The sequence below is a fragment of the Sapajus apella genome, unplaced genomic scaffold (genome assembly GCF_009761245.1).
Source record: "Sapajus apella isolate SASKATOON/1434 unplaced genomic scaffold, GSC_monkey_1.0 scaffold6, whole genome shotgun sequence".
NCBI classification, from domain to species: domain Eukaryota; kingdom Metazoa; phylum Chordata; class Mammalia; order Primates; family Cebidae; genus Sapajus; species Sapajus apella.
Window position 1 is genome coordinate 58238850 of NW_022436946.1, and position 12561 is coordinate 58251410.

At 37.0% G+C, this 12561-nt stretch overlaps 1 long non-coding RNA gene across 1 annotated transcript; it reads right to left on the minus strand.

The window, feature by feature from the left end:
• Window positions 1-1077: 1077 nt before the first annotated feature.
• LOC116549074 lies at window positions 1078-12168 on the minus strand. The gene is made up of 3 exons (XR_004267701.1): window positions 12066-12168; window positions 2687-2800; window positions 1078-1247 (listed from the first exon to the last, which is right to left on the minus strand). It is a non-coding gene; the product is annotated as an uncharacterized LOC116549074 (long non-coding RNA).
• Between the last annotated feature and the right edge of the window lie 393 nt (window positions 12169-12561).

The window sequence follows — 12561 nt, forward strand, 5'->3', positions numbered from 1 at the left end:
GCTAGTCAATGTTTATCTATATGTGTGTATGGTTTTTTCGAGTAGGTAGTTTAGGAGTCATTTTTGCTCCCCCTATCAGTGGAAAACCCTGCTGAACCTTCATCCAAATGCACCCATCTCATTTGATTTTTGTATGTTTGGTTCAACTGTTCAAACTGATGTGATGTCTCAGACATCACATCAGTTTGAACAGTTGAACCAAACATACAAAATGCCCTGAGAATGCATCTGCCGAAAACTATTCTTTTAAATAGAAGTAAGAAAATAAACTCTCCTCGTGTAGATCAGTTGGGACAAGATTTCTCCTCACTAAAAGGGATACACCTTATAGAAATAGACCACCAGAGTGTTAGCTGACTCACCATCTTTCTCAAAGTATTGTCACACCTCCTGTCTGACTACCGTGACAGTCACTCCCAATAGTTCTATCTTCCTCCTGCTCATGTACAGACTCAAAATGCGGTCTCATGTGGACTTCTTTCATCTCATCTTCTATGCCCAGGTCACATCCTATACATATTATCTTAAATATGCACTTCTATATTTGCAAAGCTGAAATTCAGCTTTATTTTTCAATTGTTCTTTCTTTTTTACTGTTTCTGAATTCACTGTATCCTATCATTTGTTTAAGACAAGTTAGGTATTATCTGTGTTTTATTTTGCTGAATTTTTAGTAAATGTTACAAGAAAATATATAAATATCAAAACAGAGAACACATTAATAAATAGGAATTATAAATATTTGTTAGGACTAACTAAATATCAGCAAGAGTACACTGCTGTTTTCTAAAGTCATATGAAAAATTTTCTGCTAAATGTTGGGCAAACTGAATACTAATACATACTCTTTATTATGTAATTGAGTATATATGTTACAGAAAAATTAGGAAGATACATGTAAGCCTAAAGAAAATGAACACCTCCCTAATCCCACTGCTTAAGATGACCAGTGTTAACATTCGGGGTATGTCCTTTCTGATTTTTCACATTCTTATACATGTTGTATTTGTCTTACAATAGTGGGACTCACACTGTATCATCTTTTTTGCAATGTGCTTTCTATGTCAACAAATATACACTTGAAACATTATTCTTTATGGCTGTATTTTATGACTTTTATGAATGCCCTAATTTGGTTATCCAAATCTTCAAAGATTTTTAGATACTATACCTGGATCCATTTGTTGCATGGAATTTTAACTTCACGATTGTTTTATAATAGTTAATGCACACTGACTGGATTCCACCTAAAGCCCACGGATGTATCAAAATATCAGCAATAATGTTTAGCTCTCAGAAAAACCAAGCATAGTAACGTGAAATCCAGCTAAAAGCATTTTGTATTGAACTACAGCATTTAGTTCCTCGGGCTCATCTATCAATTAGGGTGATAAGCAGGCACTCAAAAGCTAGCTATTCAATTATGTTTCTACCTTCAACTGAAATGTTCCTGTCATTGCATATCGTGTAGTAATTTTGAAAAGGCTTCATCTTAGCAACCAAGTGATAACTTTAAAATCAAGAATCTGAACCAATTAATTCCTAACATTAATTACTTCTTTTAAAACAAAAGCGCTTTAAAGTAAGTGACTGCAAATATACTTTTTATCCCACTAACCGTCCTTATCTCTTTTTCCCTCAGTTCACAATTCTGTTGACAACTCATGCTCAGTCTCAAATCATCATTCAAATCATAATTAAAGCATAATTCTGAGCTCTCTTTGTACATGCTAATTCCAAAACCACCAGATGTAAAAGCCACACAGAAATTCCTATAGAGTATTATTAGCTTGCAAGGAGCAGAATTAAGATGCATAAAAGTATCTTCCATAGCAAGTAAATATTTTGGTTTTAATTACATTATTACCTTGTTTTATGCTACTAATTACTACAATTTACTGCATAATTGACTCTCAGAGAAAAGTATTAACAGAGCAGTTCTGTAGTCTTAAACTGAAGATAGTATATACTAATGATTTTGCCTAACTACCCACCTCCCTTAAAAAAATGTGAAGTATTTTTTGTAATAACTTTGATGAATCTCTTTCCTATTTTTGCACTAATATATAAAGGTAGGTACTACAGTTATTTGCCAATTTATTTATCTATAAATCACAGGACAATAAAAAAATTATATTACTGAGCTATGGACAGTATATTATCTGTCTTTATTTCCTGGCACCCAGCTCAGAACTTGAAACTTAGTAGGTGCTCAATAAATTTTACTAAAGTAATGAGTTAATCGTTTAAAGTGATCTTTTAACTTGACATCATAAAAGCAGTATTTTTAATCCTAGCTAGTGTCTATTTCAGCCTTTACAGATCAAAAACCTACAGGCTTTAGAGCAGAAGACTGAACATTAGAAATAATAACAGTTTGCTGTAGATTGAAAACAAATGAACTCATTCTGAGACTCGAGAGTCTTCATAAGCCACTTGAGCTGCCTGTCCTCTTGCAGTTTATGACCTCAGTCGAGGCTTTTCAGTGAAATAAAGCCTCGTGTTCACTCCAGGGCCATCTATTTTCTCTCTGTAATTTGTACCAAACTTTAAAGGTTGTAAATATTTGCGCTGAAGCCTAGTTGCTGAGCTGTATTCATTCACATTTAGGTGCCTTTTTTTTTTTATTAACTACGTGACCAGGGACTGCCATTTACTTAGTTCATAATAACCTGATAATACATACCTTTGAACTCAGGATGTTCTTCAAATGTCATGATTTATTAAGTCCTCCTTGGTCACATAACAGTCAACCTCATCAGATTCAACTAGGCCAACCTCATTCTCTAAGGAGTAGTAGCTAGCAATAAAAAGTGAAGAGTTATTTCTTACATGAAACTATATATACTTGAATTCTTTTTCAGATTAAAAAAAAATTTTCTGGGTAACTTATACTACAAATGACAATGAAATGAATGAAAATACGCATAGATTCACTTCAAAGCCTATTTCCATCTTATCACTGTGCTTTTTCTTTAATTTCCCTTGAACTAATGTGCCCTCTAATGGCTAAAGTAAAAATATAATCAAAACCATAAAATAAGTGCCAACATATTAATTGCAAGAAATATTTCTACCTAAAAGATACTTTTTTAACTCAAAACTATGCCTTCAAGATCAAAATGTATGTCTTTTAATAAATAACAAGAAGAATAAGCATTTTATTTGTTCTATACAGCAAACCATGCAAATGAAATATAGCAAACTGATTTTCATCAATAAATTCAAATGTTAGTTCCTATAAACAAGCATCAAGTATTAAGGCTTGCATATACTGATAATGAAATAGAGACCATGCTATGCCTATTTTAATATCATAATTTAAGCATTTAAGAAATGTTACTCCAAAAATAGATTTTTTTGTTTCTTTCTTCATTTTTATTTTTCTAACCTGAAGTGAATGTCCTCACATTCTTCAAAAAAGTAGACATATGTACACACAAAAAGTTAAATAGCTGGCTTTTTTGATCACAGTTTATCCTCTGCATTCATGCTCTCATTTTTTGTTGCAATATAATATTAGAAAGTAATGCATATTAAGTAATTACCCACTTAATGTGAGCAATGACAATTGTCAAGCCAGATAAGAAAGGGATTTAGGAAGAAATTATTGAATGGTTTACCTTGGTTGATTAAGTTCAGGAAAGGTATTGTCATTATTTAACAGAATTTATCTCTAACGAGAATTTGGTCTGGACAGAAAAATATATAGAGAGAAAACATACTTAATTCTGCCTAGAAAGGTAGAGTTGAAATCAAAGGCAGAAACAAACTATCACGCTAAAAGACATTCTCCCTTGTTTAACCATTATTGTTAGTACTTGAGATAATTCAGTTCTTATCAAAACGTTATAATATGTACTTAACATGAAATTTTCAAGTATCTTCCAATTGGTGATACTTAAACAAAAAACTGCCTTTTTTTCCTGTCTCAGAAACTAAAGACATTATTTTTTCCTATTGTATACATGGAGTACATGTCACTGAAGTAAACTGATCTCTCAAAGACTGCACTAAGTTAGTGATGAAAGTATTCAAATTTAGAATTATTTATGTAATTTGCTGATTTTGGTGGTGCTTTGTGTGTATCACAGGAATGTTTAACTTTGTTAAAGAAAAAAAAATACATTTAGCTGAAATAAATTTCTGCCTTTATCTTCCAGCACTCATTGGTGGAAGATAAAGATATATAAATGTACAATAAATATTCTATGCATGATATAATATTTTAAGTGAATACAAAAATAATGAAAGGGCTGCAGAATGAGGAACAGGAAACCCAAATTCTAGTTCTGTTTGTGCTACACCAAGTGACCTTGAGCAAGGTATGAAGGACTCTAATCCTTGATTGTTCACCCTCTGAAGAGGAATATTGAATTAGATAAACTAGGAGCTTCCTTCTAATTTTAAACCTCCAGTTTTTAAAATAATACACATTGAAAAGATCCATACACATTTTGTATATGTAATGTAAAATTACAAAATGTTATTTAGCTTTTTTTGTCTTTTTATTATACTTTAAGTTCTTGGATACATGCACAGAATGTGCAGGTTTGTTACATAGGTATACACGTGTCATGGTGGTTTGCTGCACCTATCAACCTATCATCTACATTAGGTATCCTAATGCTATCCCTCCTCTAGCCCCCCAACCCCCAACAGGCCCTGGTGTCTGATGATCCCCTCCCTGTGTCCGTGTGTTCTCATTGTTCAATTCCCACTTATGAATGGGAACATGCAATGTTTGATTTTCTGTTCTTGTGTTAGTTTGCTGAGATGATGGTTTCTAGCTTCATTCATGTCCGTGACAAAGGACATGAACTCACCCTTCTTTATGGCTGCATAGTATTCTATGGTGTATATATGCCACATTTTCTTTATCCAGTCTATTATTGATGAGATTTGGGTTGGTTCCATTGTGAATGTTTGGAAGGTTTTTCCATTTGTTTGTGTCCTCTCTTATTTCTTTGAGCAGCGGCTTGTAGTTCTCCTTAAAGAGATTCCTCACGTCCCTTGTAAGCTGTATTCCTAGGTATTTTATTCTCTTTATAGCAATTGTGAATTGAAGTTTGCTCATGACTTGGCTCTCTATTATTGGTGTATAGGAATGCTTGTGATTTTTGCACATTGATTTTGTATCCTGAGATTTTGCTGAAGTTGCTTATCAGCTTAAGGAGATTTGGGGCTGAGAAGATGCGGTTTTCTAAATATACAATCAAGTCATCTGCAAGCAGAGACAATTTGACTTCCTCTTTTCCTATTTGAATACCCTTTATTTCTTTCTCTTGCCTGATTGCCCTGGCCAAAACTTCCAATACTATGTTGAATAAGAATAGTGAGAGAGAGCATCCTTGTCTTGTGCCAGTTTTCAAAGGGAAGGCTTCCATCTTTTGCACATTAAGTGTGATATTGGCTGTTGGTTTGTCATAAATAGCTCTTATTTTTTTGAGATATGTTCCATCAACACCTAGTTTATTGAGAATTTTTAGCATGAAGCGGTGTTGAATTTTATCAAAGACCTTTTCTGCATCTATTGAGATAATCATGTGGTTTTTGTCATTGGTTCTGTTTATGCAATGGATTATGTTTATTGATTTGCATATGTTGAACCAGCCTTGAATCCCAGGGATGAAGCTGACTTGATGATGATAGATAAGCTTTTTGATGTGCTGCTGAATTCCATTTCCCAGTATTTTATTGAGGATTTTCACATCACTATTCATCAGGGATATTGTCCTAAAATTTTCTTTTCTTGTTGTGTCTTTGCCAGGTTTTGGTATCAGCATGGTGCTGGCCTCATAAAATGAGTTAAGGAGAAATCCCTCTGTTCTATTGTTTCGAATATTTCAGAAGGAATGGTACCAGATCCTCTTTGTACCTGTGGTAGAATTTGGCTGTGAATTTGTCTAGTCCTGGCTTTTTTAGGTTAGTAGGCTATTAATTACTGCCTCAATTTCAGAACTTGTTATTGTTCTATTCAGTGATTCAACTTCTTCCTGGTTTAGTCTTGGGAGGGTGTATGTGTCTAGGAATTTATCCATTTCTTCTAGATTTCCTAGTGTTTATTTGTGTAGAGGCGTTTATAGTACCATCAGAGATTATGGTAGTTTGTATCTCTGTGGGATCAGTGGTGATAGCCACTTTCTCATTTTTTATTGTATCTATTTGATTCTTCTCTCTTTTCTTCTTTATTAGGCTGGCTAGTGGTCTATCTATTTTGTTAATCTTTTCAAAATACCAGCTCCTGGGTTCATTAACTTTTTGAAGAGTTTTTTGTTCTCTGTCTCCTTCAGTTCTGCTCTGGTCTTAGTTATTTCTTGTCTTCTGCTAGCTTTTCAATTTGTTTGGCTTTGCTTCTCTAGGTCTTTCAATTTTGATGTGAGGACGTCCATTTTAGATCTTTCCCGTTTTCTCCTGTGGGCATTAAGTGCTATAAATTTCCCTCTAGACACAGCTTTAGCTGTGCTCCTACAGATTCTGGTACATTGTGTTTTTGTTCTCATTTGTTTCAAAGAACTTGTTTATTTCTGCCTTAATTTTGTTATTTACCCAGTAGTCGTTCAAGAGCAGGTTGTTCAGTTTCCATGTAATTGTGCAGTTTTGAGTGAGTTCCTTAATCCTGAGTTCTAATTCAATTGCACTGTGGTCTGAAAGACTGTTATAATTTCCATTCTTTTGCATTTGTTGAGGAGTGTTTTACTTCCAATTGTGTTGTTGATTTTAGAATAAGTGTGATGTGTGCTGAGAAGAACGCATATTCTGTTGATTTGGGGTGGAGAGTTCTGCAGATGTCTATTAGGTCAGCTTGGTCCAGAGCTGAGTTCAAGTCCTGAATATCTTTGTTAATTTTCAGCTTCATTGATCTGTCCAATATTGACAGTGGGGTGTTAAAGTTTCCCACTATTATTGTGTGGGAGTCTAAGTCTCCTTGTAGGTCTCTAAGAACTTGCTTTATGAATCTGGGTGCTCCTGTGTTGGGTGCATATACATTTAGGATACTTAGCTCTTCTTGTTACACTGATCCCTTTACAATTATGTAATGTTTTTCTTTGTCTTTTTTTTAATCTTTGTTGGTTTAAATTCTGTTTCATCAGAGACTAAGATTGCAATTCCTGCTTTTTTTATTTTTATTTTTGCTTTCCATTTGCTTGGTAAATATTCCTCCATCTTTTTATTTTGAGCCTATGTGTGTCTTTGCACATGAGATGGATCTCCTGAATACAGCATGCTGATGGATCTTGACTATTCATCCAATTTGCCAGTCTGTGTCTTTCACTTGGGGCATTTAGCCCATTTACACTTAAGGTTAATATTGTTATGTGTGAATTTGATCCTGTCATTATGATGCTAGCTGATTATTTTGCCTGTTAGTTGATCCAGTTTTTTTTATGGTGTTGATGGTCTTTACAATTTGGTATGTTTTTGCAGTGTCTAGTACCAGTTTTCCTTTCCATATTTAGTGCTTCCTTCAAAAGCTCTTGTAAGGCACGCCTTGTTGTGACAAAATCTCTCAGCAATTGCTTGTCTGTAAAGGATTTTATTTACCCTTTGTTTATGAAGCTTAGCTTGGCTGGATATGAACTTACGGGTTGAAAATTCTTTTCATTAAGAATGTTGGATATTGCCCCCCACACTCTTCTGGCTTGTAGGGTTTAGGCAGAGAGATCTGTTGTTATCTGATGGGCCTTTTTGAGTGACCTGACCTTTCTCTCTGGCTGCCCTTAACATTTTTTGCCTTCATGTCAACCGTAGTGACTCTGACGATTATGTTTCTTGGGGTTGCTCTTCTCAAGGAGTATCTTTGTGGTGTTCTCTGTATTTCCTGAATTTGAATGTTGGTCTGTCTTGCTAGGTTGGTGAAGTTCTCCTGGATAATACCCTGAAGAGTGTTTTCCAACTTGGTTCCATTCTCTCCATCACTTTCAGGTACACCAATCAAACATAGATTTGGTCTTTTCACATAGTCCCATATTTCTTGGAGGCTTTGTTCATTCCATTTCATTCTTCTTTCTCTCATCTTGTCTTCATGCTTCATTTCATTAAGTTGATCTTCAGTCTTTGATACCCATTCTTTCACTTGATCAATTCAGCTATTGATAATTGTGTCTGCTTCACCAAGTTCTCATGCTGTGTTTCTCAGCTCCATCAGGTCATTTACGTTCTTCTCTACGCTGGTTATTCTAGTTAGCAATTGATCTAACCTCTTTTTCTTTCTTTCTTTCTTTTTTTTTTTTTTTTTTTTTTTTTTTGAGACAGAGTTTCACTCTTGTTACCCAGGCTGGAGTGAAATGGTGTGATCTCGGCTCACCTCCGCCTCCTGGGTTCAGGCAATTCTCCTGCCTCAACCTCCTGAGTAGCTGGGATTACAGGCACACACCACCATGCCCAGCTAATGTTTTGTATTTTTAGTAGAGACGGGGTTTCACCATGTTGACAAGGATGGTCTTGGTCTCTTGACCTCGTGATCCACCCGCCTCAGCCTCCCAAAGTGCTAGGATTACAGGCTTAAGCCACCGCACCGAGCCTGATCTAACCTTTTTTTCAAGGTTCTTAGCTTCCTTGCATTGGGTTAGAACATGCTCCTTTAGCTCGGAGGAGTTTGTTATTACTCACCTCCTGAAGCCTGCTTCTGTCAATTTGTCAAACTCATTCTCCATCCAGTTTTGTTTCCTTGCTGGTGATGAGCAAGGTGGTGGTGATCCTTTGGAAGAGAAGAGGCATTCTGGTTTTTGGAATTTTCAATTTTTTTGCACTGGTTTTTCCTCATCTTCATGGATTTATCTACCTTTGGTCTTCGACATTGGTGACCTTTGAATGGGGTTTCTATGTGGACGTCCTTCTTGTTAATGTTGATGCTATTCCTTTCTGTTTGTTATTTTTCCTTCTAACAGTCAGCTCCCCACCCCCGCTGCAGGCCTACTGGAGTTTGCTGGATGTCCACTCTAGACCCTGTTTGCCTGTGTATCACCAGCAGAGGCTGCAGAACAGCAAAGATTGCTGCCTGTTCCTTCCTCTGGAAGCTTTACCCCAGAGGGGCACCCAAAAGATGCCAGCCACAGCACTCCTATATGAGGTGCCTGTTGATCCCCGCTGGGCGGGGCCTCCCAGTCAGGAGGCACAGGGCTCAGGGACCCACTTGAGGAGGCAATCTGTCCCTTAGCAGAGCTTGAGCACTGTGCTGGGAAATCTACTGCTCTCTTCAGAGCTGGCAGGCAGGAACGTTTAAGTCTGCTGAAACTGCACCCATAGCCGCCCCTTCTCCCAGGTGCTCTGTCCCAGGGAGATGGGAGTTTTATCTATAAGCCCCTAACTGGGGCTGCTGCCTTTCTTTCAGAGAAGCCCTACCCAGAGAGGAGGAATCTAGAGAGGTAATCTGGCTACAGCAGCTTTGCCGAGCTATGGTGGACTTCACCCAGTCCAGGTGGCTTTGTTTACACTGTGAGGAGAAAATCCCCTACTCAAGCCTCAGTAATGGCAGACACCCCTCCCCCCACCAAGCGCAAGCATCCCGGGTCAACTTCAGACTGCTGTGCTGGCAGCGAGAATTTCAAGCCAGTGGATCTTAGCTTGCTGGGCTCCATGGCAGTGGGATCTGCTGAGCTAGACCACTTGGCTCCCTGGCTTCAGCCCCCTTTCCAGTTCTGTCTCACTGGTGTTCCAGGTGCCACTGCAGTATATACAAAAAAAGCTCCTGCAGCTAGCTTGGTGTCTGCCCAAACAACTGCCCAGTTTCACACTTGAAACCCTGGTGGTGTAGGCACCAAGGGAATCTCTTGGTCTGAGGATTGTGAAGACCATGGGAAAAGCATAGTATCTGGGCCAGAATGCACCATTCCTCGTGGCACGGTTCCTCATGGCTTCTCTTGGCTAGGGGAAGGAGTTCCCTGACCCCTTGCACTTCACAGGTGAGGCAACACCCAACCCTGCTTTGGCTCATCTTCCATGGGCTGCGCCCACAGCCTAACCAATCTCAATGAGATGAGCCAGGTACCTCAGTTGGAAATGCAGAAATCACCCACCTTTTATGTTGATCTTGCTGGGAGCTGCACTCCAGAGCTGTTCCTATTCAGCCATCTTACCAGCTCTTAGCTTTTTTAAATAATATATTTTTTTCTTTTCAATTTCATCATTGTATTTAATCATTTTGCAAAAAATACATAATAGTCAAACAAATTAGGATAGGATAAAATATCTGGTAAAAGTACTTTTCAGCCATTATCACCGAGAATCAATGTAAGTAATTCCCACTACCATTTGCCCTGTTTACATTGATTTTGATTAAGTCATTTAGCTTTTGTTTTGTTTTGCTTTCTGGTATATGTTCCTACCTCTATATTTTGGAGACAGAAATTATTTTCTCCATACCAGCTCCCCATGGTACCACTATTCAATAAAGCGGTCCTCAATAAGATTGACCAACATAATCAAGATTGGCTATGCCAGTTTAAGGAATGGAATACAACTGGGATCAAGTGAGTGAATTATCAGTAAAAGAGGTAAATGAATATCTTCTCATGTTCTTTACGGAGAACTTAGGCACACTATATCGAAGGGTTTAAAATAATGATAAACGATTGGAACTAGAGATATTTTGGCGATAAAAGTGAAAATACTCAAAAAAATCAACACAACTCACATTATGCAAATTTAGAACTGTCAGTATACCACCCCTAGTTCTTGAATCTCATAATGTCCCACTATGAAGACAGCTGGGAATCAAGGAATAATCAGTCCCGTGGTTCCTTCCTCTGTGATTTCTCAGCACAGTGTCAGCCTGGTGGAGCCTCTGTTGAGGTCACCAGCAGTGTGGAGGTAGCCAGGATTGGCAGGTAGGCCAAGGAGCCTTGGAGCATTGACTAGAAAACCTCCCTTTGTCCTTGTTCTACTCAGCTCTCTTTCATACTTTTATTCTCTGGAAGCAAGAGGAAGTATTTTCCTTCTATCAAGAAAAACTGAAGCCTAGATTGTGTGTATAGTCCAGGTATAGATAGAATTGATAGCCAGGAACCTGCATTTCCTACATTTACTCCTCACTTCAGTCAGATGCTCCTTTTCTTTGCCTCTGCCTGCTCACCTGGGCTCACCGCATGGTTATTACTTCTGCTTCCTTAACACCATATGTCACACCCACATGTGAGAAAGCACACTGAAGGTCATCCATAACTGTAGCCTGATTCTTTAATTTCTGATCTCAGATACCAGATGTTTTATCCTGGTCTCTAATTATTTACTTCATGACCTCTAGAATTACAAACCTCTGAATTCTGCTCAGCCCTTCAAACATTACTGCAATTGGAGAACTTCCTCTAGAATCATCAGTGCTAGAGGCGTGAGAGGCAGAATAAGGTGGCTGTTATGACATGGACTCTGCGGGCAAAATACTTGGGTTTTAATCCCAAATCTTTTACTTACTAGCTTTGTGACCAGAGACAATTAACTTAATCTCCCTAGATGTCAGTTTCCTCTTCTATAAAATAGGGACAAGTGTAGCAACCTCATAGAGTTATCATGAGGATTCATCCTGTTTCTAAAATAAAATGTTCAGAATAATGTCTGGCACATAATAAGTGATCAAAAATGTTAGCTGTTATTAGAGTGGCCAATTTCACTTTTTCTCTCAGTCATAATGGCAGAACACTAAAAAAGCAATTAAATTAATTTTAATGACTCAACCATCTGGCAATCTTAGTTTCTATTTTTTAAAATCAAGGTGCTCATAAATCCTAGTTTTCCAATTTATACCTGTTGTCCTGGGGTAATTATTAATAGCAACCCCTTTTATTCTCAGAAGTGTCCAGATTTGGACAATAACATATATAATCACCCTAATTATAATATACAGTACTCAGTTGTTCTCCTGTACAATTAGAAGAATGAATTAGATGGCCTCTGAAATCATGTAAAACATGAGAGTTTTGTGAAAACATATGTTATATATATGGACAGAAATATTAGGGTGTTTTGTAAATAAATTGTAAAATCTCATAAAGGGCTATTAGCTTCAGTGAAGTTGACATAATTTCATGGCTTTTTAGATTTTTAAAATATATAAAACGTGAACTTACATGTATGTGGAGAGCTGATTTATTTTGCATGTTCAAAATGCATAAAACATCTCTGAAACTGTTCCCTCACTCTCCTTCAGTTCTTCCTCTCCTCTTCCCTAATTGCTTTCACTCTCTCTTCTCTTCATTAGATCTGAGGTAGAGTAGGGAGTGGGCAAGAAAAGAGAGAGCTTTATCCCTCCCCTAAAACTCAGCCTATACTCAGTTAATTCAGGGTTCCCAAAAAAGCTTCATTTGGTTCATTGCTAAACATTTCAAAATACTTAAAGCCAGAAATAGTTTTTGGAGGATGACATAATTTTTTAAGGTTAAATTAAATATACCACATGAGAATTGTTTTTATTTCTTATCTCTTTTCTATCATACAGATATGTTTTTCCAATTCAAATATTGTACTATTTATGTCCATCTTAAAATTACTTTTAATCACTCTCCTTTAAGTCATTGATAAAACTTGTAAAATTTAAGCCAAATAAATAACACTTATAGAGCATAT